We start from the raw sequence: 26945 nt of genomic DNA on the forward strand, positions 1-26945 counted from the left end.
AGCTTAGGAGCAGATTTTTAAAGGTATTTAGGTTGCTGCACTCAGCATTGCAAGGCGTAAGTCTCATTTTAAAAAGGAACTTAGGCACTTCAGAGCCTAAATCTCAATCACAGGCACTGGGATTTAGGGGGCTGAGTGCCTAAATCCCTTTAGAAAATGAGACTTAGGCTCTTAAATAAATTAGGCAATGCCCACATATCTACACCAGCAACACCATCACAGGACCTAACCAGATCAGCCACAACATCACCGGTTCATTCACCTGCATATCTACCAATGTAATATACGCCATCATGTGCCAGCAGTGCCCCTCTGCTATGTACATTGGCCAAACTGGACAGTTCCTACGTAAAAGGATAAATGGACACAAGTCTGATATTAGGAATGGCAATATACAAAAACCTGTAGGAGAACACTTCAATCTCTCTGGACACACAATAGCAGATTTAAATGTAGCCATCCTGCAGCAAAAAAACTTTAGGACCAGACTTCAAAGAGAAACTGCTGAGCTTCAGTTCATTTGCAAATTTGACGCCATCAGCTCAGGATTAAACAAAAACTGTGAATGACTAGCCAACTACAAAAGCAGTTTCTCCTCCCTTGGTGTTCACACCTCAACTGCTAGAAGAAGGCCTCATCCTCCCTGATTGAACTAACCTCATTATCTCTAGACTGATTCTTGCCTGCATATTTATACCTGCCTCTGGAAATTTCCACTACATGCATCTGACGAAGTGGGTATTCATCCATGAAAGTTTATGCTCCAATACATCTGTTAGTCTATATAGTGCCACAGGACTCTTTGTGGCTTTTTACAGATCCACGCTAACACGCCTATCCCTCTGATACTTAATCTTTTCAATGTATGTTCATGTTTCATGTTTGAACTTGGCATTTCTGCTACCTTTAGGAGGACCAAAAATGAACAGGATGTATCATTGATTTGTATAACGGCATTATAATATTGTTTTTAGTTCTATTTTCTGTCCTGTTTTTTTAAACCTCTTAACATTTCTTTTTGTTTTTCTGACAACTGGTTCATATTGAGCCGAGATTTTCACTGAACTATCCACAAAGATGCCCAGGTCTTCTTCCTGACTTTTAAAGTTAATGTAGAGCCATGTAATGCATAGGAGTAGTTCAAATAACTTCTTCCAGTTTGCATTGCCTTGCATTTGTCGAGGCTGAGTTTCATCTGCCATTGTGCTGTCCTTTCATCTGGCTTTGTTAGATCCTTCTGAAGTTCCTCATTGTCTGCTCTAGCCATGACACACTAAATTAGTTTGGTTTCTATGAATTTTGCTCAGTGTCCATGCCTTTCTCCAGATAATTCATAAATATACTATACAACATTATTCAGAATATTGGGTCACACTACAACTGGCCTCATGTCATGTTGAAGATTGCCCATTTATTCCTCTCTTAGCCAATCATCTTAGCCAATTCTTTACTTCTCACCCTATGACTATTCAATTTCCTTAATAGACTTTTGTGCAGGACTTTGTTGATGGCTTTTTTGCAGTTCAAATAAATATATCAACTGGTTTATATCTCCTTTATTCACTTTTTCACACACAGAGAATTCAAATAGATTAGAGAAGCATTATTTTCCTTTGCAGAAGCCATGCTTTTAATCTCACAGAGCCCTTCAGTGGTGAAAAACACTGCAAAGAAAATTCTTAGTTACCATTTTAGCTTTTTGGTAGTCCAGCAGAAGCCCCCACTTTCATATGACTTGCTGCTCTGGATATTTCTTGGTCTTTATGTCTTTGGACGTTTGCATTTCAGATTTCATCTTAGCCTTCCTAAGAGCCATTTTACCTCCAGAGTTTGTATTCCTTTCTGTTGATTTAACGAGGGATGAATTTCTGTTTTCCATTAGAATATCTGTTTGGCTCAGATGACTTCTTCTATCTTGCTATTTAACAATATTGGGTTTTTTTTCTTACCTTCCTGATTCTTTTCTGAAGGGAACATACATGATTTCTGGGGCCATTACCATTTGCTTGTATAGTCTCCATGCAGAGCCTAAGGGCTTATTTCCTCAGTTTTGATATCAGGGGCTTTTTGCCTAACTTCCTCTACTTTATTTAAATACCTCTTTCTGAAGCTTAATGACATCTATGCTATATTTTGATAGAGTATGAGTTCTATGTTCTATCATTTCTACTAATGTACAGTATATTAATCACCATGGGTATGATATATGTTATGGAAACTGCACACACTTGAAGTTGGAACATTTTAATTGAAAGCATGGACAGAAACAGATTTTCACACATTTTCTGAACAGACTTTTATCTTTCTTCAAGAAAGAGATTTGGGCTTTGTAAAAATAATACGAACAAAAAAAATGTGTGCATTTGGGAAGGGGTTAGCATTACAAATTTTGGGTGCTGCAAATCCATACAAGCATGCACTTTGCCATTAGTTAACTCATTATTCAATTTGTCTACTACTAACTGACTAGGGCTTAAATATGCCAAATGCTAAGAGGTCCAAAGCACCCGTTAGTATTAAGTAATTGCAACTCCTATTGATGAGAGTTGTGGGTGCTCAGTATCTCTCAAGATTTGGTCCATCATAAGCACAATCTTTCTCAAACTGAAGTAAATGGGAGTTTTCCTCACTGTGTCTAAAAATGTTTTCATGTACATTCCCTTGTTGTATGATGACCTCTGCTGCGTGTTTAGGGCATAAGAACCACAAAGTGACAGTGACTAGAAACAATGTGAAGCTGTGACTGGTCAATCTGGTTTCATTGCTCAAGCTGAGTAAAATGGAAAAGGTAATTAAATTAGGGTGACCAGACAGCAAATGTGAAAAATCAGGACGGCGGTGGGGAGGAATAGGAACCCATATAAGGAAAAGACCCGAAAATCACGACTGTCCCTATAAAATTGGGACATCTGGTCACCCTATAATTAAATAAGCAAAAAAATGGAAACAACAAGTTTTGTTTTGTTTTTTTTAATCTTTCATTTTAAACAATTTAAGGTATTATTACAAACACGAGTAAGAGATTTTTGAAAATATTTTGGGTCAGATCCCAGACCTTGTAACTGTCTTGTTTTGCCAGAAGGTTCCTGATTTGGAGAGGGTGGGGGGAAGGATCCTCTGGTTGCAGGCCTTCAAATTCCTAACCACAATAAACCTGCAAGGAAAACTAACCATAGAAATATTGCCTAGAGCATAGTCCCTCAAACCACCCATGGCCATAGGCTTGGAACCAGGGGCAGCTCTATGTATTTCGCCTCCTCAAGCACGGCAGTCAGGTGGCTTTCGGTGGTGCGCTGTGGGAGGTCCACTGGTAATGCAGATTCAGCGGCGCGCCTGCGGGAGGTCTGCCGGTCCTGCGCCTTCGGCGTACCCACCGCCAAATTGCCGCCAAAACCGTGGGACTGGCGGACCTTAGGCATGCCGCCGAAAGCAGCCTAACTGCCGGCATCACAGCGACCGGCAGGCTGCCTCCTGCAGCTTGCCGCCCCAGGCATGCGCTTGGTACACTGGTGCCTGGAGCTGCCCCTGCTTGGAACCATGACCAGAGCCACACTAGGCAATGCTCTAGCTAGTCATCCCTGGACACTGGGCCCTGCCAGTGACAAGAAAGCAGCCAGCAGGGCCAGGCTAGTCTCCCATCCAGGGAGCAGCAGTCAGGCCCAAAGCTCCACCAGCCAAGGAGCAAGAAGAAGATAGAATTAGATTTGTTAGGGATCAGCAAAGCAGGGAGATTGTCACCTACTGCGGGCAGGAAGCAGCCAAATCTCTCTCCCAGGCTAGGACAAAAAGCTTCCAGCACCACACACAAGCAACCCAACCCAACCATAGCTCTCTAGCCAGTTCAGTTCATAATTCTTATGTCTCATTCCATTATGCAGCCTTGTCAGCTTTAACTTGTGATCCTCACAACATTTGCCATCATTTATGTAAATAAGATAATCCATATTAATAACATATGCAGATTGGGTTATTAAGTTACTTGTATAAATTCTACAGACTTCTGAACCTTCAGCTTTTAACAGGTATGAGATCCTCAGTGAATTGGCATAACTTCACTGAAGTCTATGTGTGTGGATGTGGCCCGTGGTTTTAATCTTGACAAAGTCCTTTTAGTAGAAAACATTATTATTTCCCAAGTACTTCCTTGCCTCTCATTTTTGCAATGAAAGGAAACCCAAACCGTCTGCATTAAAATAAACTTTATCTTCAATCTCAAGCTATATTGCTCTCTCAAGAATAATATTGATAAAGATGAAATGGTTTAAAATAAATTCCCCTTGATTGTTATTAAAAAGTCAAGCCATTTAATTGTTTCTGTAGGAAAGCACTGTAAATCATGACACATATATTGCCCTATTTCTGTTCACGATGTATTAGCAAACACAATAATTATATTTTCCTATGAAAATGAATCTCAAATGAATTCTTTTACTTGTTATGATCTGAGAGTGATTCTTCACAAACCTAAATATATGAAAACAATATTTTAAGTAATGTTAGGGCTATTTCTTATTCAGAAAACAATTACGTCTTGTTATCACCCTTTTAAGGCCTCAATGTAGAGTGCCCTCAACTCCCTCGGACATTAACATGAGTTGAAGGCACTCAGTGCCTCACAGGAGGGTTCTTCAGATTTCATGATCAAGTTCTTAAACCACCATTTGTCTATGTTATAGATAGTTAACTACACAGAACTATACAGAGCCCTTAGCACTACAGGTGCTAAAAGAATAGGATTTGAGAATGCTCAGCACCTTTCAGGATTAGGCCCGTATGTACTTGAAAATTAAACTGTTCCCAATTTATGAAGAGCCGAGAACTGAGCAACCCCCTGAAGCAAACAAATCCATTTTTAGGAGTTGAAAATTAAGCTTATATAGGATATGTGCAGATCACATTTTGAGAAGACAATTGCTTCTCCCTAACATCCTGAAATACTCATATAAGGAGTTTACTAAATACTTACTCTGCAGCATGTTCACACTATAGCTCAAAGTTTATGATGGGAAGGATTTCAGCTATTATGAAAACAAAAATAAATGTGTTCTCTTGATAAGAGCTCTTCTAGTATGAACATGGCTCTTGATAATAAATTATGTACATAATTATAGCAAGAGGGAAAGAGGATGAATAAAAGATCTAAAGGATTGGAGGAAGGGTATGAAGGCGGGATCCCAACTCTGATACATATTATAAACCACAAAGCTAGGGAATGGCACAAGTCACTTTGCCCAGGTTTCTCCTACAGTGGCATGGGTAAGGGGGTTCATTCTTTAGTCTTCTAAACTGTGTAGGACAGGGTGCTCTGGTGGTTTCTAATCAAACACTTACAGATTGTAGAATTCAAACACAGTTTGATTTTTAAACTGTGCAAGTGCCTAGATGGCACTTGAATTGGATGACAGATTCCGTCACAAATTAAAATAAATAAATCATTATTGCAATTTTCCCCCAAAACAACAGACTCCAAGGTTTTGAAATGAAGCTCCTTTTCCCCTCCTCTGTGCTTTTGACTTTCTTAAATATACTTTTAAAAATAAATGCATCTATGGAACACTAAAATTTCAATGTTAAGTATGCAGAAGTCGGGAAATGCCAACACAAGTTTGCATTTGCCATACCTCAACTCCATGATGCATACACTATGGGTAGGGCTATCTGAACAACTGAATATAAGATTTGGGTGCAGGTCTGAAAAATTAAAAAAAAATAGGTCAACCTGAAATGAAAATGTTTTGAATGTTTTGGTTAAATAAAATGTGGAAAAAAGTTTTAGTTTCATGTTGAGCAAAATAGTCGTGGTGACCCCCGCCCCCCCTCAAAAAAAAATAATGCATTTCAATGTGAAGGTTTTTAAAAAATGTTTTTATTTCATATTTTTTTAAATTGAGGGAAATTCTGAAATGAAATGTCTTTTGGAAATTAAAAGTCAAAATGTTTAGTTTTAGGAACGGCAAAGCAATTGATTTTTATGCCAAAATAATTCACCAAAATTGACCCAAATTTGCAAAAAATTTTGGTCAATCTGAATTTGCATTTTTAATTGAAAAAAGGGTCCATCCAAAAATTCTCTGTTGGCTCTGCCTATTAGATGATATTTAACAACATATAGGTTGTCAAATAATACAATTCTTTCTCTACTAGTCTATATAATAGAAGTTACATTTTTAGTGCAGAGATTTGGACTAACACGTACCTAGTTCTACTATATGGGCAGAACATGTTGATTGTCTAGACAACCAAAATATTTACTGATGATTTATTGTATGAGTGACCGGGAGTTGCAAACAGTAATAATGGCAGCTTCAACAGTAGAGTCATTCCTGATTATGTGACTCCCATTAAAAGTAATGATGAAACTAAATTTCTTGCATACCATGAAGAAGACATACTAAAATTTTACGATTAGCCCTCTTTCAGATATTGGGTCTGATTGACCTCTGTGTTACTCCAGCTTTGCCCCTGTCCAAACTCCATTGCAATAAAAGCGGAGTAACTCTGTGGTGAACCAAGCCACCATTCTTTATTAATCCATGTGCCAGCACAGTACATATCTTGCTGTTTTAAAAACAGAAAAGAGCCACAATTACAATGAGAAAAAAACAATTATAGTTTGAAAGACAGTTTGACATAAATGGTTGTCTAATGTGCTCACCCTCAGTTATCATAAATATATGGTACAGACTGGGGGAAACAAATATTCTGCCCGATCCCTGCAGCTTCTCACTGTGGTCCTATCATATACAATTTTCTAAATCTTCTTTTATGGGTTAATACAGTGGCAGATTTTTTTATTTATTATAAATGAGGTAAATGGGAAGCCTGATATGAAGAAAGAAATATGGCCACCAGGAACAACCTGCAAATTGAGCCTTCAATTAATGCAGCTGTTGCCTGGGCTTCATCTACTTTTCCTTCCAGTTCCTCTTCTACAGCTGCTGCTTGATCTGACAGGAAATTAATTAGACTTAGGGCTTCCATAAACTAAAAGAAAAAATAATTAATGTTGGTACTTAAGAAACTGAAATCCTAGCTTGCCATATTTCCAATATATGATGATGGACAGTGCCAGCTAGAGCCATCTCCCTCAGCTAGGGCCACCATCACAATCAGTCACCTGGGAAGTTCAGTCAAAAGAGTGTTCCATGATACAGATACCTACTAATGAAAAGTAGCACCTTCTGACAGAGCCCTTAAATTGTCCATTATGTCTTTAAGAGCTTGATTGAGCCATGCTAACAAATTTCTCACTTGCTGTTAGATCTTGTATTCAAACATTTGCCTCAGAAAGGCATGCTGCAAGCATTCAGCCCTGAATCTTTTATTAATATTATCATTTACTTCAACTTGACAGAAGAAAATCAACACGCAGTAGTACTAAAATCCATTTGGCAAATTCTAACCCATAGATGTTTTACACTCAATTCTAGGTATTTATAAATTGTTGTCACCATCAGGCTTTTTCTGTAAATTCTCCTTATTTTATCAGGAAGTTGTGAAGGAGCAAATGAAGGGAATGACTTTGCTGAGCTTGGTCAAGTAGCTTATATTAAATTGAGCTCATTTTGAAAATTAAAGGTGGGATTTTCAAAAACACTCAGTATTGGACTCTCATGGGGAAATTTTCCATTGACTTCAATGGAGCACTGAGAACTTTTGAAAATCCTGGCCCATATGCAATATCATCATTAGAGATGGGCCCAATCTGCATATTTCAATACAGGCCTGAACTTTCTCTACTTGAGGGTAGTCAGATCCAGGGTTTTGATTCAGGACACTCACAATAAAGGTCATTCATTAATATCTACCAGTTAATACATCATCTTAGTATGACAACCAAATTCAGGATTTATTCGAGCTGTATCCTTCCCATACTGTTGTACGGCTGCAAAACATGGACACTACGCCATTCGGACTGGACATAGCTGGAGGCTTTCCACACAAAATGTCAGCATCATATATTAGGCATAAAGTGTAATGCAGATGTTTATGGTTGCTCAGGCCTACAGACTACTGGGGCCATTGTCCACAGGCCATTGTCCACAGGTGCCTTAGGCTTTCTAGACATGGGCATGTCGCAAGGATGCCACAAGGCGTTCAAGCGAACACCATTCTCCAGGTGGCTTGTAACATCTGGGATAAAATTCCACCAACTAAGGGGTGTAGGCAGCCCAGAGGCACACCGCCTATTACATGGGTTCATCAAGTCTGTTCCGATGTTGGACTCTCAGGCCGTCAAGCCTTGGCGGTTGTGCAGGAACAGACCAAATGGCGAATGATTGCTACAGCTGACTGTCTGAAGAAGAAAAGCTGTCCTTTTCTTGTAGTGAAAACTGAAACTCAGGAAACACCAAGAGACAAATTCTTGCAGGGTGCTTCACTGAGGAATCTACTAAAAAAACTACACTCTGAAGAAGGTAAATAAAGCAATTGCATAACAAGGTCCACAGTGTAGCATTGCTTTGTGGATCTAGGAGTCATAGTCCATAAGTTAGCCTTGTGAGTAATGTATGTCCATTGCCGTGACAGTGTTGTTTCCTGCCCACTATAAATTATTCTTTCTTTAGACTGGGATAAATTGCATAGGGAGTATGTGTGATATGGAAAGAACACAAATATCTGTCCATTTTAGGGAGATTTACTTGTTAGGTCAGAATTTTGACTTTATTTTAAAGTCAAAATACTCAAGGTAAATTTTCAAAGTGAAACCTGGAAACTCTACGCCCCCATTCATGTTACATGTTGCCACTTTGTGAATGTCCCCATTTATGCCAGGAGTTCTGTTCCTAAAAGCTTCCAGTAAAAATGAATAGTCAGAAAGCTTCTCATAGCCACAAACATGTTTCTGTCAGTGGTAGTTCAGCAGCCTCTTCATTTTGATAATGTCTAATTATTTTGTCCACTAATCCTTATAATTTTCTTTTTTTTTAAAAATGAAGTGAAGTATTTGTCAAAAGGTGCTGCATATTGAATCAGGAAGAGATATAATACCTCTCTTGTTCATGGATGCTGGAATAGATGTACCATGGATCTGATTCAGTATGGCAATACCTATATTCCTAATCAGCATGAGTCCATTATTATGAAGCACCCACCCACCTGACCACTATATTTCAAGGCTGAGAAATCAGCTCTTAGTCAAAATTCAACATGGCAAATCTAGAGTACTGAAGTCAAGATGACTGTATGTAAGCCATTTCATACGTACTATGTGTGCTTTGGTCCTTTGGGCCTGACATTCAACCTGGATTTTTATTTATTTTTGTTGTTCTTGTCCTAAATCAATACACAATGTCTAAACCAGTAAAAACCGGGGGAGAGGGGGAGGGGGAAAGGAACCCTTCAAGGGAGACTTTATACCCACCAACTCTGTCTTCCATGGGTAATCCTTGCCCTTCCTGAAGACTAATATTTTGTGGGGAAAACAAGTACTTTTACTGTGGTTGGAAGAATAATCAGTCCCACAGGACCCAATGAAATCTGTCTGCAATGCACCCCCCAACGTCCGCTTGCAGTCTTTAGTATCTGAAAATGTTCCTGCAAAAGAACAAGCTATTTGTAAAGAGGCAATAAGTAACCAAACAATTCTAAACTTTTAACCCAGGTATTTTCAATTAAAAAAAAACATTTAAAAAATTCCCTTAATTTCATTCCCCTGTAAAAATGTGTGAAATTTTCCCAATTTTTAGACATACTTTAGTCTGCAGTTCATTGATTTGCCATTCATCATTACAACAGACTGCTGGTTTCTCAAATGTCAATAATGCAGCATGTCCTCTTGCCATCCTGTTTGTTTTTCTATGTTTCATTTTTTTTTACAGCTTTAACAGGTTTGTGATGGAGCCTTTAAATCTAGTGTCAAGTTAACATCAGCAAGTAATGAATCCTGTTTCTTAAGACATGTTAGTGAATATAAAGAATGTTATCTGAAGGATTTGTTCTATCTGTATACAGAGCTTAGCAAGCCTGTATAGAAAGCACAGAGTAATTCATGAAGTGCGGGAGGGTGGGAGAAGTTATCTATCTGTCTGTCTGTCTATCTAAGCATTTATACCAAATCCATGTAAATAATATGGAATCTCCATGAGCTATGGTGCTGTCATAGAACAGGATGAAGCAGCCAAGGATTAAGTGGCATTGGTACACTGAGTTAAAAGGAATACATGGTTATAAGATGGATGGACGCTAGGTAAAACAGCCCAAAGTTGCCCAAAGCCTAGAGTTGGTATCTTGTGTATGGCTCCTGTCATTATGCAATGGGAAATAGCAAGGTGTGTTGTGTCTGACAAGATGTATTGTCCCACTCTGCATCATGTTCAACTGCAGCCACACAAACCACGTCAATATTCAGCATGACATTTGTCTTGGCCAGTCTCAACGTCAAACAAATCTTACACACAGGCCCTAAAGAATTAGCTTTAAAAAGATAATAAAAGCATTCAATAAGTTGTATTAAATTTTTATCATTTTAAGAATAGAAAGCAATCCCACACAGTAACATTAATCAAATAATTTAGTTCAGTGATTAAAATTATTTTAAATATACATAGATTAAATTAATACAAATCTTTTTTTCTCCACTAGCTTTTCTTTCCAAGGTCATTGCTTTCCTTGTTGGACAAGTCTCCTTCTCTCCTCAATGAATCAGATCATTGTTCAGTCACCATCCCTCTTTCCTTTCCTGGCTGTGAGAAGAGGGTTGTTGACTTTTATATGTAAAAAACAATGAATTATAAGTTACTCCCAGCTGAGCCATATTGCTGAAGAAATCAGAAGGCTTACTAGAAGTGAAATGCTGCTGATATCCATGTCAAGGGCAACACTGGGAGAAAGGCCCATATATAGTACTTTGCATTTTTTACATCTAAAATGGACTAGAGATAGATGGCAAGAAAAAAGTCCTTGATAAAGTGCAGTGCTGGGGTAGCCTTTCTAGAGTGAGAAAGGACCATACACGAGAACAACATACCGGTACTAGGTTGAACAGGGTGCCAGAGGAGGGTTTTAGAAGACAAGCATAAACAGTCCATATTGGGATCATATTGGCCCACATCCATGAGGACTAGCATCTTTGTGGTAGGTTCCCCATGTACCAGATATCATCTCATAGTTCTGCAGACAGCTGTTGGAAATATACAAAGATTGGCTGAGGATAACTTCTCCTTCCCTACATGGAGGAGGGTGAGGGCTGAAGAACCATCAAGCAGTAGCAACAGTTCATTTCCTGGAGAGAGAGAGGAAGGGCTTAGAGTGTGAGTTATGGATGACTATTATTATGTATTATTTATTATTACAAGCCTTCATTTAGCACTCATTACCTTGGTGACAAGCCACTTTGCAAGGATAGAGGGGTTACCTCAAGTCAGAGAGCAAAGTTACCCTCCAGGGGCCCGAGTTACAGAAAGTGTGTGATTTCTCTTGAAGAATTATTTTAGGAATTTTGATACAAGCTTAAAATGGTTGAAAAACTGGACAAGCATTTAGTGAAAATGTTCTCTTTTTTTCAACATTTTAAATTTGTCTGGAAATTTTTCACCAAAAATTTGAAATGTTTCAACCAGCCCTAGAACAAGCATTTGTATTGCTTTAAAAAAAATTGCCAGATGTCTTGAAATAAAGTGCAGCATGTGCTGGAAGAAGCTAGCCTCCTGCTAATAACTGCTAATAACTGAGCAGGAGGGAAGACGCTCATCCAGAAACCTCTCTTCATTGTGGTGCTTGTAGCATTACTATGTCCCCTTGTATTTATGAGTCCTGTGTATAGCTTAGTGGTTTGTGCATTGGCCTGCTAAACCTCTAGTTGTGAGTTCAACCCTTGAGGGGGCCACTTTAGGGCTCTGGGGTAAAATCAGTAGTTGGTCCGGCCTAATGAAGGCAGGGGGCTGGCCTCAACAGCCTCTCAGGGTCCCTTTCAGTTCTATGAGATAGGTATATCTCCATATGTCTAAAAAACCCTTTCTCACCCAACAACTACAAGATAGGATAACACTGGTTCTTCTCCTGTTGGAGCAAAACTTCAAGGCTTTTGGGGGGAGGGATAGCTCAGTGGTTTGAGCATTGGCCTGCTAAACTGAGGGTCATGAGATAAATCCTTGAGGGGGCCATTTAGGGATCTGGGGCAAAAATCTGTCTGAGGATTGGTCCTGCTTTAAGCAGGGGGTTGGACTAGATGACCTCCTGAGGTCAATTCCAACCCTGATATTCTATGATTCTATGAGGACTCACTTGCCTGTCACTTAACGCTGGTATAGCTCCATTTTGGTTACTCATGATTTACACTGCTGCAAATCAGCAGACCAGGTCTATTGGATGCAGATATCTACATTATGATCTCCTTCACAGGTACACTGGATGGAAGGGGCTTCCTAAAATCTTTACATCCTAGCCAAGCTCACTCCCTCAGTGGCAGCCATAACTTGTAAGTGTACACAGTGCTTTACAATGTGAAACACAACTAGACAAAGAACACAGTCCTTGCCCTAAAGAGTTTAACATCTAAACGATAAATTGGTGAAACCCAGTGACTTTATGATCAGTGGTTGAGTAGGAGAACATACAGGGCTTTTAAACTTTTGTAGCAGGAGGGAAAGTGTCTGCCCTACATGCGAGAAGAAACAAACTGAGGAAAGAGTAAAGAAGTCAAAGGGAGCCCTCAGGAACAAGGCATGAGTGGAGGGAATAGTAGAGGATGTTGAAGATAGTGTAATATGTAGAAGCAGGATTATGGCATACTTTGGAAGTCAGGAAAAGAAACTTGAGCTACATGCAGAAAAAAGTGAGAAGCTCATGCAAAGAAAGACCTCGGAAGAGGAGAGATATGATTAGACTGATGGGAAAATAAAATTATCTTAAGAGCCGTGTTTTGGCTAGATTTGCAGAGGTGGGACTGGAAAAAAGGAGGTTATAGTCTTTGATGTGGGAAGTTACCAGAGCATATAGTATTGTTATAGTTGTATGATCAGAGAAGAAGGGGGAAATTTGGGAGATATCTTAGATGAAGAAACAACAGGAATTGACTAAGACCTGAATGTGATTGTATTGTTGCCCTTTTTCTGACCCAAGCAGCAAATCAATATTTGAGCCCTAGAGATGTTTCAGTTGGAAGCAGAATTGATGATGTCTGGTGTTTTTTTTTTATTCAATCTTGTTTATTGGTAAGGAATGTACAAAGTCCCGCTTCTCTGAAACAGAAGAAACCAAGAACAAAGGAACAGTTTCTTAGCTTACAGCCCTAAGTCTCTTTAGCCAGTAGACCCAAAAGGTCTCTCTCCAGCTTTTTCCACATTGAGCTCACTGGATCCTGCTTGCTTTCTTGCTTTTTGCCTGTGCATCTCTCTCTGTTCTGTGTGTTCCCAGTTTCTGTGTGGCCTACCTTAACCTACCCACAAACACCAAACACAAACAACACACAGCAAAATTGCTCTGCCCACTCAGTCCAAACTCCTCGGAGGGGTTGACAACCTCCTCTTGTCTTAGGTATGTGTGTGTGTGGAGGGCACTTCTGGTAACTCTTCCTGACAGTTGTGCTAATTGAAGGGTATGTTCACACCTAATCTCAAAGAGGTTTGTGATCCAAGCGGTCACCAGTACCTGTCAGCATTACAGTATGTGTGGATACGTTGGGGTCACCAGTGTTGATAGATGTTCGGCTGCGTGTGTTCCCTCTGTATGTCATCCCAGCTCTGCGCAGGTAGCTGGCACAGCAGCCCTCGAGTGAACTGCTCAATGACCACAAGATCCATTAAGGTGCAAAGGCACTTGGTTAGGTTTATTGTCAACAAAGCATGGTCCTAGCTCCCCTGATCAATGTCTACAGTTATACTAGCACCCGTAACAATGGACACAGCTCAGTGAATGGCGGGATTTCCCATTCCCCTCTCAGGTGGCCAAAGACACTCCCACTGAGATACTTCTTTATACACCAATACAAACAAGTTACATATTGCCCCTGTGACATATCTAGATGCCACCCCCTGACATATTTGGGTGCCAGCCATTGCCCTGTATCTATTGGTTTAATCAAAACAACTCTATCCATCATGCTATCATCTTATCTTTAAGATGGGGCAGTGTGTTCTGTTATCTTTGGGGAATGTGCTAGTATCAGGGTGTTCTGGTACCAGTCTTCTGGAATGTGTTTGAGTGTATATTCTTGCACTACTTAGGAATGTGTGTTTCTGTAGTATCAGCCCTGTTCTTGCCAGATTCTGTGAGCAGGGCATGCCTCTTGCTCACAACCTACGGTAACTTTGCTTTATAGCAGCGAAGCTTTGACCACTAGTTTAGTTCAAGCCTTAGGCTCCATACCAGGCCTCTGATACAAGGGCTTATGTTTCAGGCCTTCTTCCTACTACAGTATGAAAAAAAGAGAGGTGACAAAGCTGATGAAAAGGTAGTGATTAGGTGACAGGAATAATGATGGTGGAGTTAGCAGTGCTACAAAACAGATGGGAGAGAGCACAGGACATACAGGTAGACCCCGAGCTAGGGAATGTGGATGCAGGATCAAGCTTTTAAAGTTTCTGACTAGAATCCAGATCTTCAGCTGAGGGAAACTGATGTAACTTCCATAGAGCTACGCCAATCTACGCCTAGAGAAACAATGTTTTAACATCAAATGTTTCACATTTTGTGATAGGCCACAGTCAGGAGGACAAGATGCAATAAAATCCCCTCAGGATGCAATAAAATCCCCTCAGAATGCATGTGTGTATATGTGTATATATTCATCTCTTAAATTAAAAACCTGCTGGAAATCCACTACCTATGCCTGGTAAAAAATAGGAGTGTTTGCATCACAGTGATTACTGTACTGTTGATGAATCCTATCTATTTTTTAGCTAATTCAGTATTACTGTTATTGAGAAAGGTGGAAAAATCTCATGAGAAATTGTAACTCTAAATCATCTTTTTTTAATGAAAGAGGATGAAAAAATGAAGGCAAAATATTTTTTCTACATGTTTATTAGACTTTCAGTATATATATAGGAGGCACACTGGCAATAAAATCTTAAGAAATAGACCACGATCATAACTAAACTTAAAATCTTGGGAAATAACAGCAGCACTTTATTTTTTAAAGAGAATTCTGTCCAATGAAAAATGCCAGCAGACAGAATTGGTAGCTTAAAAAGGTTTTTTTATAGGCAGAGCAGGCACTTCAGTGTTTCTCCAAGCCTCTATATCAGTGGTGGGGAACCTGCAGCCCATGGGCCGTACACGGCCCATCAAGTTAATCCATTGGCGGGCCACGAGACAATTTGTTTACATTGACCATCCGCAGGCACAGTCACCCACAGCTCCGAGTGGCCGTGGTTCACTGTTCCCAGCCAATGGGAGCTGTGGGAAATGGGATAGATTTTTTGGTTAATTTACCTGCATTTGTCCACCGTCTGATAAGAGGAAGCTCTTCCTCATTAAAGGAGTTTAAGAAGAGGGATTAATCTCCTACTGCTGAGTCTGAAAAATTGGAAACATTGTGCCTATTCTACCTGGTTGCAGTTAAATACTGTGTTTGGTAATTAAGAATTATTTTGGCCTCATGTTTTATAACACTCAATATAGCTATGGGGAAAAAATCCAACTGTTTTCATTCTGTTATATAGCTACAAAACTTTTTACACATATGTCTACTTTAAGGACACTTGGGAAACTCCAAGATTAGTCACTAAAAAGAAAGCTGAATTGCAACTGTTAGGTGCTGCAATGTGTACATATAAGCTCACACTTCACCGTGATCAGATCAAATTCTCCAGAGACAAATATTCAATTTAACTATAAATCCAGTATAATGACAATCAACCATTTTGTGAAAGGTACAAATAAGGCTTTACATTGCGTAATAAATTCTTCCCACTCCCACTGCAGCAAAGAACTATGGCAAAAGCAGGGCTGAGTGTGTTTCAGCAATCTCAGCTGCTATGATCCAGCCAAATCAGAAAAGCTTTGGTTCTGTTTTGAACAGAAATAGATATAAATAGCCATAAACTAAGAAATCCTTTCCAGTCCCAGCTCAAAATAATAGGTATACAGAATATGGATATGTGTGGAACAATAATTTATCTACCCTAGACTTAAACCAAACATACAGCATAAATTTAGCTATTGCATACATTCACCCAACCGTAGGCAATGGTATTTTAATGTTCTGGTCTTCTTTTATTTTAATTTGGACCTGGTTATGACCTTAGCCTATGTCTACACTTAAAGCTCTACAGTGGCACAGCTGTAGCACTTCAGTGTAGACACTTACTACAGTGACAGAAGGGGTTCTTTCTCTGTAGTGAATCCACCTGTTTGAGAGGCAGTAGCTAGGTCAAAGGAATAATTCTTCTGGCGACCTAGTGCTGCCTACATGGGGACTTAGGTCCACTTAAGTACATCGCTCAGGTGTTTGGATTTTAAGACTTTTTTTTTTTTTTTTTTATAATTGGAGATATACCAATCTCCTAGAGCTGGAAGGGACCTTGAATGGTCATCGAGTCCAGCCCCCTGCCTTCACTAGCAGGACCAATTTTTGCCCCAGATCCCTAAGCAGCCCCCTCAAGGATTGAACTCACAACCCTGGGTTTAGCAGGCTAATGCTCAAACCACTGAGCTATCCCTCCCCCCTGGCTGCTTCTACAGAACCAGACTAACACGGCTACCCCTCTGATACTTGCCCCCCTGGTTGTAGGGATATTAAAGAAGGTTTATATTAGACATGGTTTATATGAAAAATGATTTATTGTTAGAAATGATTTATTGTTAATTGATACTTTATAACTGAAGGTTTATATTAGAAGTAAATGTGATTCCCAAGATTTAGCCTCTAACCTGCAAGCCACCAGCTGTGTCTGTGTGAAGCCTGCTCGAAGAAATACTTTGTATAAAACTTGTTAAACATTAATTAACTCTAAGTAAGCCAAAACAGTGGCTGTTATAGTATATAGATAGAGACCCCCAACCTCTGTAAGTTTTCATTTCACTTTATTTTTGATTGTTAAAAGACAGGGTGTCTCACATAAATTGGTAATACCCCAAAAGGTAGACAGTGAAATAGATGTGATTAAGATAGAGAATGTATGTGAATGAGTGCCTAGTTTAAATAATGAATGAATGGTTAGGGAGTTACCAGCCTGAAGAATTCAGTGTCGGCCAAAGAAGGTGTCAAGTGGAATCAACCAGATGAGCCCCGGAGGGCAAACTGGAATCCACCCCACCACCTCAAAGGAAGGAAAAACAAACATCTGACAACATGGAGCCAGCCACCTGCTGATTGATTTAGCAACAGCAGAATGAAGCAACTCTCATGGACTGACATAGGAATAAATTCCTATAAAAGTGGACTCTAAAGACTGAGGACTTTGAGTCTATGGTTCTGCTGCCAGCCTCCAGGAGCATCAGGTGCATCTGACACAGACTCAGCTCCATCCTCATGACCAAGATACCTGGCCAGTAACTTGGCATGAGCAACTTCTAGGCTGGTAACTATAACACCTATACAGAACCTGAATGAATGGTTGTGTGAATGAATATATATATATATATATATATGTGTGTGTGTGTGTGTGTATGTATAAGAAATAAGTAGTGATAGAAATAAGTAGTAAAACAACGTTGTTTGCTTTTATCTTTTGCTTTACTATTATATTTACAATAAATGTGGCATCTTTGCCTTATCCCTCTTAATAAGATCCCGCTGGTTTTTATTATATTGGTATAACATGGTATCAATCAGGAGTAACTTCTGTTTTACACTGGTTTAACCAAGAGCAGAGATTGGCTCTTTGTGAATATTTCCTTGATTATATTGTGTGTTCCTCTCATACCAGTTTTACTCTAGTATAACTGGTCTATCTTCACCTAGGTTAGCTGTATGTGTTAGTTAACATGAATAACAGTAGCAGAAACTGTAGTAGAGGTAGATTAACATTGTCATTTTTTTTATTTTGTTCTTAAAATTTTAAATACATTCATTTAGATCTAGGTTCTATCACCATTGTTCATACTGAGTAATGAAACGATATTTCATTGGGACTATTCGCAATGGTAAGGCACTACTCAGTGAGAGTAAAGCAGGTATAATAATGGTGGTAGAATGTAGCGCCACCTGGGTGTTTGCATTTTGTGTGTGTCCTAATCAACTTTTTGCTGGCAAGGGTGTTTGTGGAAACAGGACATTTTAACAAATATTGAAGAGTATTAATGGCAACTGAATGTTAAATTTGTACACCAGTGTCTACACAGGAAACCAAAATGTTACACCAATCCAGAGGGTGGAATCAAAGATAACCACCAAAGCTGGAACATTAAATGTTACATGCAGAAACTGATAACCCTAATCTTCTATGATTCAGCTTTATGGACAGAATTCAATCATCTGTATTCATGCTTTATTCTGTGATTGGTCCCATTGATTTCAGTACAATTTTTTAATAATCACATGCTCTTATTGACATGTCATTCAGTCAGTTTTATAAGGCATACATTTTTATTCTCCATTTATTTTGTTAACTTTTTTCTCCACAGTATATTGTGAATTTTGGAATGATCATATTGTAGCAGTGTAACAATTTACAGCAAAACTAGCCATTGCTAGTATCAAACTATTTGCTTTGCACATATCCATAGGTCAGTGACTACTGGATACCCTGTGGCTACCACTCAAATCAAATGTACTTTGTTTATAATGGAGAATGACACAAAAAGGACCCAATTATTATTTCAGCAAAATTGAAGAAATAGAATTGCTATACATTTAAACCCATGTATCTGAGAGTAGAAATTGGCCTGTAACCTCTAGAGGAGTGGAAAATTGGATAAAGATGCTTATAATTTTCTTCTAAGTAACTGATACTTAAAATGAGTTTTTCCTTGGGTGGACCTATAAATATTTTCACCAATGCAAAAGGAGCGTTTCATAAAATCACTACACCTCCAACATAAACAATAACATAAACCTATTTTATTTTATAGGCCAGATCCTCAACTGGTATAAACGAGCATAACTTAACTGAAGGAAAGGATCTTTTCCTAGATGTCTACTAGTCCAAATCACAGAATCATAGAATATCAGGATTGGAAGGGACCTCAGGAGGTCATCTAGTCCAACCCCCTGCTCAAAGCAGGACCAATCCCCAACTAAATTATCCCATCCAGGGCTTTGTCAAGAAAGAAATCTTTGTTCTTGGTGGGACAATTGCAATATGGACCACAATAGTTGTTGTTGTTGTTGATGATCCTTCTGTCAAAGCTTCAGGTGCATTTGGCTAGTTTTTCTTGTTGGTGTGAATGATGTACCCTTGTGGCTAATGCTATTGTTGCATGGAAGGCTTCGGTTCACTCCATTCCATTTCTCCTTGGAGTGGTGCACATTTAATTTCATTCCCATCTCTAAGTATGAGCAGCATTATTTGATGGAATTCAGGTGCCATTATGGATAAAACTGACACAAAGGAAGATGTGCCACAGTTAAACCAGAGGAAAGATGGGTGCTTGGCAACATCCAAAAGTGCCAGAATGTGTCAATATTGTGATATATAATTCATATCTAACAATTTGAAATGCATTTCATTTAGCTGAGGACTTGAACACAAGGCAGAATATTCAAACATATCACAAACAGGTCCATTTAACTGTCACTTCATTATTTTGTTTATGTTTTGCTAATTAGCAAAGATGTTGGTGTTCAAACAAGAGCTTCCTCCTACACTGCCTAGCATCTCCTTTTGTTTGATTGATTTCTCTGTGCTGAATTTATGGAAACACAGTTATTTCCACAGTTATTTCCATTTCCACAGTTATTTGTGGAAACACAGACTGCAATTTCATAAACTCAGCTGCCCTGATTGTTCATTCGCACCCTCCAGATCCATGGATAGAGGGGAAGGCAAAGGTAGGCATCAGTCATTCCATATCCTCACTTGTTCTGAATCCAGCAGAGTTTGCATCATAGGCCCAGAGTCCAGCTGGAGGAGGAGGAAGGAGAGACTAGCTTTGAAGCGGTAGCTTGGGCTGAAGCTGAGGCTCTGAAGCTCACCCCACTCCCTAGATTAGAGAGCCTGAGTTCCAGCCCGAGTCAGAATGTCAAAGCTCTGTCTAGACAGCTAATTTTAGAGTGCTGGCACAAGCCCCACTAGTATAAGTCTGTTGACCCAGGCTGGGGGGGTTCACATCCACAGGCTGTATATAAATATCGTTTAAGGCCAAGGGTGGGGCAGGAGTTGTCTATCATTTTTTCCTCTAGCTTCGCAGAGTTTAGACTAAAAAGATACTACTTAAATGCTCAAGGGATGAAGGATACAGTAGCCCCTGAACTTCCATGCACAGTGGTTGTACTTTTACTTGGCACTTACACAGGCCATGCCACCACTATAACAGTCTCCATCTCAGCCACACAAATGTTTGTGCATATGCATATATAATGTACACACACTGGGTAAAAAACTAGCCTTTGTTCAGCTATACTAAAAGAAGGACAGGAGACACATTATATGGATTTAATCAAGCCTGAACTTTATTATATATCAATATCTGGGACTACCTGGCAAACAAAGTATATAGTGCAGGAAAATACATGTTTATTCAAATAACTACCCAGGGCTTCGACCAGCTCCCTTTCATTTTCCATCCAGGTCCCCCAGCCAACCCATGGCTTGGACTTTACCATCCATCCATCCCCCCTCATAGAAGGTTTAAGGTGGGCTACAAGAAAGGGGGGTTGGCTCCCTGCCATACCAATCATAGGAGTCCCGAACACCCCTCCCCCGTTCCATTCCTTTATCCTTTTAAGTGCTTTACCAGGCCATTTATCTGGTGACTGGATGCCTTCCCTACAGAATACCTGCACTGGACATATGCCACAAGAAGGCACCATTAATTAGCTTGGCTGCCTCGCCACCGAACCCAGTCAGGTTCCCAGGCATCTCCCAATGGCCTCTTTTATAGCAGCCCAAATACATGATGCTCCATTGACCCAAAAGACCCCGTTGCCCCTTGCACAATGCCAGGATCATCAAGGACGCCAACAGCTGGGTTGTCAATGACCACATATCCCGATTAAATTCAGTGGCAAAACTCCCATTGACTTCAATGAGGCCAAGATTTCGGCCATTTTATTTATATATATACACACAGTTACAATAAAGAGGAATGGAAGCAAATTTGAAGAGATAAAATTCATTTTAGATATATCATCTATTTATCACCTATCTATAAATGCATTTTATCTCTTAAAGTTTGCTTCATTCCTCTTTACTGTTAGTATATTTTATTCTTTAGTTAACATTTGTAAATCACATATGCTTTACACTAGAAAGTGTGTTTGCTCACAAAAAGAGACTTTCTTGTTTCATTTTAAAAGATGTTCCCATTTGACTGCTAAAGCTCCACAAATTCATACGGATATAGAAAAAAGTTTATTCTTTATAGACCATCTAAGAAAAGGTAAATTCTCCCTTTCAGAAAAACTTCTGTGATGCATTCACTACACTGTAAAGTAACTACCTAAAAGGGAAACATGTCATAGAAAGATATATCACTGCTCCCCGCCCCCCCCCCTTTTGATTGACAGGATGCTGCTTCCAGTAACCTCCCAAGTGGATTTCAAACTGGATACAGAGCGTCCAGGACCAATGTACAGCATAGTTGAACATTTGCTGATTCTGAGCATATAAGACAACTTACAAGTTAAGGAGTATTTTGTAGTGGGAAGGTGAAATGCACTTGGTAACCATATAAAAAGTACTGTTCTATGCAAGAGCAAATCATGACTGGAGTGTTTGCAGAGAAATGTTAGAGCATAAATTCGCTTGACATAGCACTTAAACTTGAGTATAGGTTGCATTGGCCAGACATTAAGTGACAAAAGATAGCTGTTGCTAGATGAAAAAATCCATTATCAAACTGAAAAGATGTGAACTTTAAATGTGCAATATCAATCATCTAGTGCTTTGGCTGTTTAAAAATGAAGCAGAGAAAGCATGATTTGTTTGAACCAGCCAATAGTACTATAATTTCTTTAGCTATATATAATGCATCATGACTGTACATCTTTGGTGATTAAAGAAAACTGGTTTCCAGAATTTGACTTAGGGTATGTCCACACAGCAAAGAAAAACCCGCAACTGGCCCATGCCAACTGACTTGGGCTCACATGGCTCGGGCTGCGGGGCTGTTTCATTGCTTTGTAAACTTCTGTGCTTGGGCTGGAGCCCAGGCTCTAGGACCCTGCGCGGAGGGAGGGTCCCAGGGCTCAGACTCCAGCCCAAGCACAGAAGTCTACAAAGCAATGAAACAGCCCCGCAGGCCAAGCTCCGCAAGCCCGATTGGCTGGCATGGGCCAGTCGTGGGTTTTGCTTTGCTGTGTAGACATACCCATAGACAACATCCTGAATTTGGTTATTTAAATCTTACTAAATGATCAGGGCAATTATCACACACAGACAAAACAAGTAGATTACTATTCTGTGCAACTCCCATTGACATGAATGGGGAAGAAATAAAGAAAAAGGGAAAAAAACATGCTAATCTTTAAAAAGAGGTTCCCGGTTTATTTTCTCTTCAGTATTTACCACCTTTGCACAAGGTGAAAAATGTATACCACCTTTTTCTCACCATCTACCCTTTGTTTTCCTGTGACCTTTTCTACATTTTGATGTCTGTATGGACTAAAGATTCTTACTTGCTTTAAAGTGGCAATAACAGTGTAACACACAAGATTTCTGCTAAAATAATAGTATTTATTTTGTGCCTTCAGTCACTTGGCATTGAATTGCATTACAAAAGTGCATATAACCTTTCAATATAGCAGGGGTCAGTAGCCACTGATTCCAGAGGCTACAAAAGCCATACTTCAAATATATTCCTGGTGAATATACAGATACTCTATTAGATGAATTTTGGCTGTTTGAGAAGAGCACTTAGTTGCATTTGCTTTGGACATCATAACACACTGCTCATTTAAAGCTACCAGTATAGACTGGGGCAGGCAATCTCCCAGAATTGCACTCACAGCTGTCGTAGTGGGAACTTTGTATAATCATTGAAGAGTAAGTAGACACCTGTACAGTGAAACTTCCCATTGCATCAGATCACAGAAGCAGAGCTAAATGTTGCTAAAATGCATACATAAGTGTTATGAAATTCACAGTAGCATTTTTCACCAGTGATGAGGTTGCCCATTAGAATATACTATATCAACTATTCTAGCTCTGCTTCATATTTTCATACAACCAAGAAAATTTCCAGAAGGCAGGTTATACATAACAAAAGTAAAGATTATGACGGGTGTAGTAATAGTGCTTCATCCAGAATACATTCATCTCAAAAGGTGCACTTTTGTATTATATTCTTTCCTCTAGATTTCGTTATATACTATAGTCAAATACCAAAAAGTAATTTATAAGTTTATTGCTCATCGTTTAAAGTAATTTAAAAGCTTTAAATGCTTGATAAGTAGAGAGGGGCCTGAGACTTAGAAGTTCAGCCAAAAGTTTAGGGTGTTTCTGATTCCAGCGTGATAGTCTGGGCCCACCTCTACTGAGTGAATATATTAAACAGTAGATCTTAAGAGTGATACAGGCATTGTGATTAAATGAACTGAGCTTTATTAAAGGTTAACAAGAAATGTGTTGACATTAGCTCCAAAATCTACTCTGAAATATTCGGTTCTAGCACGTTGGATTAGGTAGGTATTGCAACCAATCATTCCTGAAATAGTGCAGCCAATCTCTCATGGTAATAGCAGTAATAAGAAAAAGAGGCCTTCCAAAAAGAAGAAATAAAAATAATCAGAAAAATACTCTTAAGGGGATGACAAAGACCTGTGTGTGTGCCCATTTGTAAACCTCTTGGGCTAATGAAACCAGATGCTTGCAAGTTTAGACAGGAGATTGATGGGCCCACTTTATCCTTTCATTGGTTCAAAGTAACCTGTACCCCTCTGCTCCAATGCCAGTCCAGTTTATCCTCCCAGTCCCAGATGTTGTACTGTGAGAAATTAAGATGAACGGTTGGCCAGCAGAGAGATTTCATCTTGTCCTTGAAAGCCTTTTGGTTTATATAAACCTACTACTGCAAGCAAAATTAGCTGCACATATCTTACTAAGCACTGTTATGTTTTCATTGGTCTTCAGGGTAATGGCAGATGTGGGACATATATGGGATAGAAAAAAAAGAACTGAATTTATTTAAAACATTAATATTGTTTGAGCTTAAATGTACTGGATAGTTGGAAAGCAATAAGTGACTCACAAAATCATGCAAGGGCATGGTAAACTGTGTTTTTAATAATTGTTTCACATATAGTACTAGAAATGTAAGCAAAAATCTACCTACATATCTATGTAGACTTACAACTTGATAATATGGTATACAAAGCTGTAGATAGGTCTTGGGAAACATCTTTTAGTGTGAGAAGGATTGGTCCCATAGAGCATAATTTTGGTGTTAAATGACTGTATTACACTTGCAGAGTTTAGTATCTTTCGACTATTGATCATTGTGTTCTTGAGCACATGGTGCTAGGATGAAGAGCATAATGTTTGTTTGGTGAAGCATTACAATAGCACCAAGAATAGATAAAGGAGGTGTGTCCCTTTGACAGCTTCACTGCTGTGACAAATAAGGGGTGTTTATGTGTGTGTGAGAGAGAGTTCAAACTAAACCGAAATCAATTTGAAATTCCTTACGAACAAGTCACTTTAGTAGTGCTTGATTTGTTTACTACATGCATCCTTTCAGATGCAGACCTTGTGGTTGTCACCCATGCCCAGTTGCTGGATCAATTTTTATAGTGGGGTTGCTAATGATGGAAACCATGGAAACCACTTAAGTAGTTTGTTATTACTACTTCAAGCCATGGGTGCAGCAGCATCTCCACCACCCTTAGTTCCAGCATCACTGCCAATGCCTTTGTCTCCTCAAGATTAGACTACAGCAATGTGCAGTACACAGGGCCACACCTGAAAACCAGCATGAAACTGAGCTAGTGCAGAATGGTAAGTGGAATATCTTGCCACAAGCATATTAGAGCAGTGTTCCCTGACCTGTACTTCCTGCCTGTGGGTTACCGAGTGAAGTTTATGGTGTTGATTTTCACCATTAAAGCCCTCAATGGTTCATGGCCTACTTCCCTTAGGGACCACCTCTTACCCCAAGATGGAGCCCAATGGTATAAAGAAGAGGTGCTGCAGCAAGGCCATGGCTTTGGAATTTACTCCCCTAACCCCCACTCTCCTTAGTCAAAAAATAGCCCCAACCAAAACAATCTTCAGTGCACATTGCAGCTAAACTTCCCTCCTCTCCCACCCCCCCCACCACCACCTGGATAATTGAAAATGGGAGGAAGGGGGAGGAAGGAATGTTCAAGGGGAAGTGGGATTTGAGATTTGAGATTTGAAATTGCCTGTCTTACTAGCAATGTGTTATCTTAAATTATACTGCTGCTCTTAGGATGTATTTTAATGTTATGTCAAGGGCACCTAGAGCATATGGATAGACATTTCTATACAACCAAACCTAATCTAATCTACTGTAAAGGAACATTAAAGGATGCTTTGCAAAAAGTTGTGTGCATAATGGGAGATAAAAGCTATCAAGAAGCACTCTAGGTTGGCATTAACTGTCATTGCTCATCTCACTTTATGGCATTTGCACAAACTATGTGAAAGTTCAGAGATGCACATTTTAATTTGAGCTTTATGATGTGTAAGGTTAAGACTCATATCAAAAAGCCGTATGTCATAAATAAGGAGAGCAGTCCAAGGGGTCTTCAGCATTTTATTTTTCCATTGTAAATGGAGAAACCTGCAGTACTTCCTACAGTCCTCATGGGATGTCTAAGGGTGAATACATACAATCTAAAGTTTGACAAGCTCTCCTTGTTGATTGTATTTTTTTTCTGAGTGGAGAAGTGCTTTTATCAACTGCCAGAATATTGTTTATTTTGTAAGATTTAAGTGGTTCTAAAACAACAGCCGCTTAAGTTCATCCTAAAACAAAGCTAACACAGGAGTGGTCAAATGTAGCTGAGACATAGTTGATTATGTTGGCAGCAGTTTGCGGAACATTGATGCACTCAAAACAATTTATAACACAAATTTGCTAATTTATACTAGCTATTTTTAATCTTTGAATAATTGTAACTCTTGTAATATGTTGGGTAATCGGTGTTTTAAATGGACACTTTGACACATTTACTATGATTTGTTTCAGTTATGTGTCTCTCAACAGTTCTGAATTTTTAAGATGAACTCAATAGCTGCTAATGTACTGTGAGTATCTCCAAAATCCCAAACTACAAATGAATATGATGTCTTTTTAAATCTATAAAATTATTATAGAATGTTGGGGAAAAGTCATGCTAAAAATCAACCCTTACTACTTTATTACTTACATCCTATATTAATTGTACAGAATTCTTAGATGTAATTGTCAAGTGGCCTAGTTCCTAGTGTGTTGGATGAAATTCAAGTTTTAAAGGTTCAGATTAGTGGTTTCATCCAAATTTAAATGAACTTTCATTTTCCCACCTCCTTTGCCATATTCCATTAATCTTCTAATCCCTGTAGAGTCTACTCACATCCTTGGCTAATCTTCTGTTTCTGCTGACACATAGCCATATTTCTCACTCCTCCGATCCTCCGAGAAGCACAAGAGACAACTTTTCCCCAACTCCTTTAGTTGACAAAAGTGCATTGATTTAGTTTCATGTCTTGTGCTTTCTCCTCTAGGGTCAGGTTTAGAACCAAATTACACCTCTGTGCAACAGCCTCACTCAATATGCCCAAAGGGGTATTTGTTTCAAAGAAGATAGGGTGTAGTAATTCCATCTGCCCCTGGCTTCTTATTAAACATAGTAGTAGGTTGCTGTTAAAAAATGTGAGAACTATCTCTTCTATCAGCATGTCCCCCAACAGGCCTTTTACTTTTCTGAAATTTGGTTCAGTGTATTACAGTATCTG

This window comes from Mauremys mutica, chromosome 7 (genome assembly GCF_020497125.1).
Source record: "Mauremys mutica isolate MM-2020 ecotype Southern chromosome 7, ASM2049712v1, whole genome shotgun sequence".
Classification (NCBI taxonomy): Eukaryota; Metazoa; Chordata; order Testudines; family Geoemydidae; genus Mauremys; species Mauremys mutica.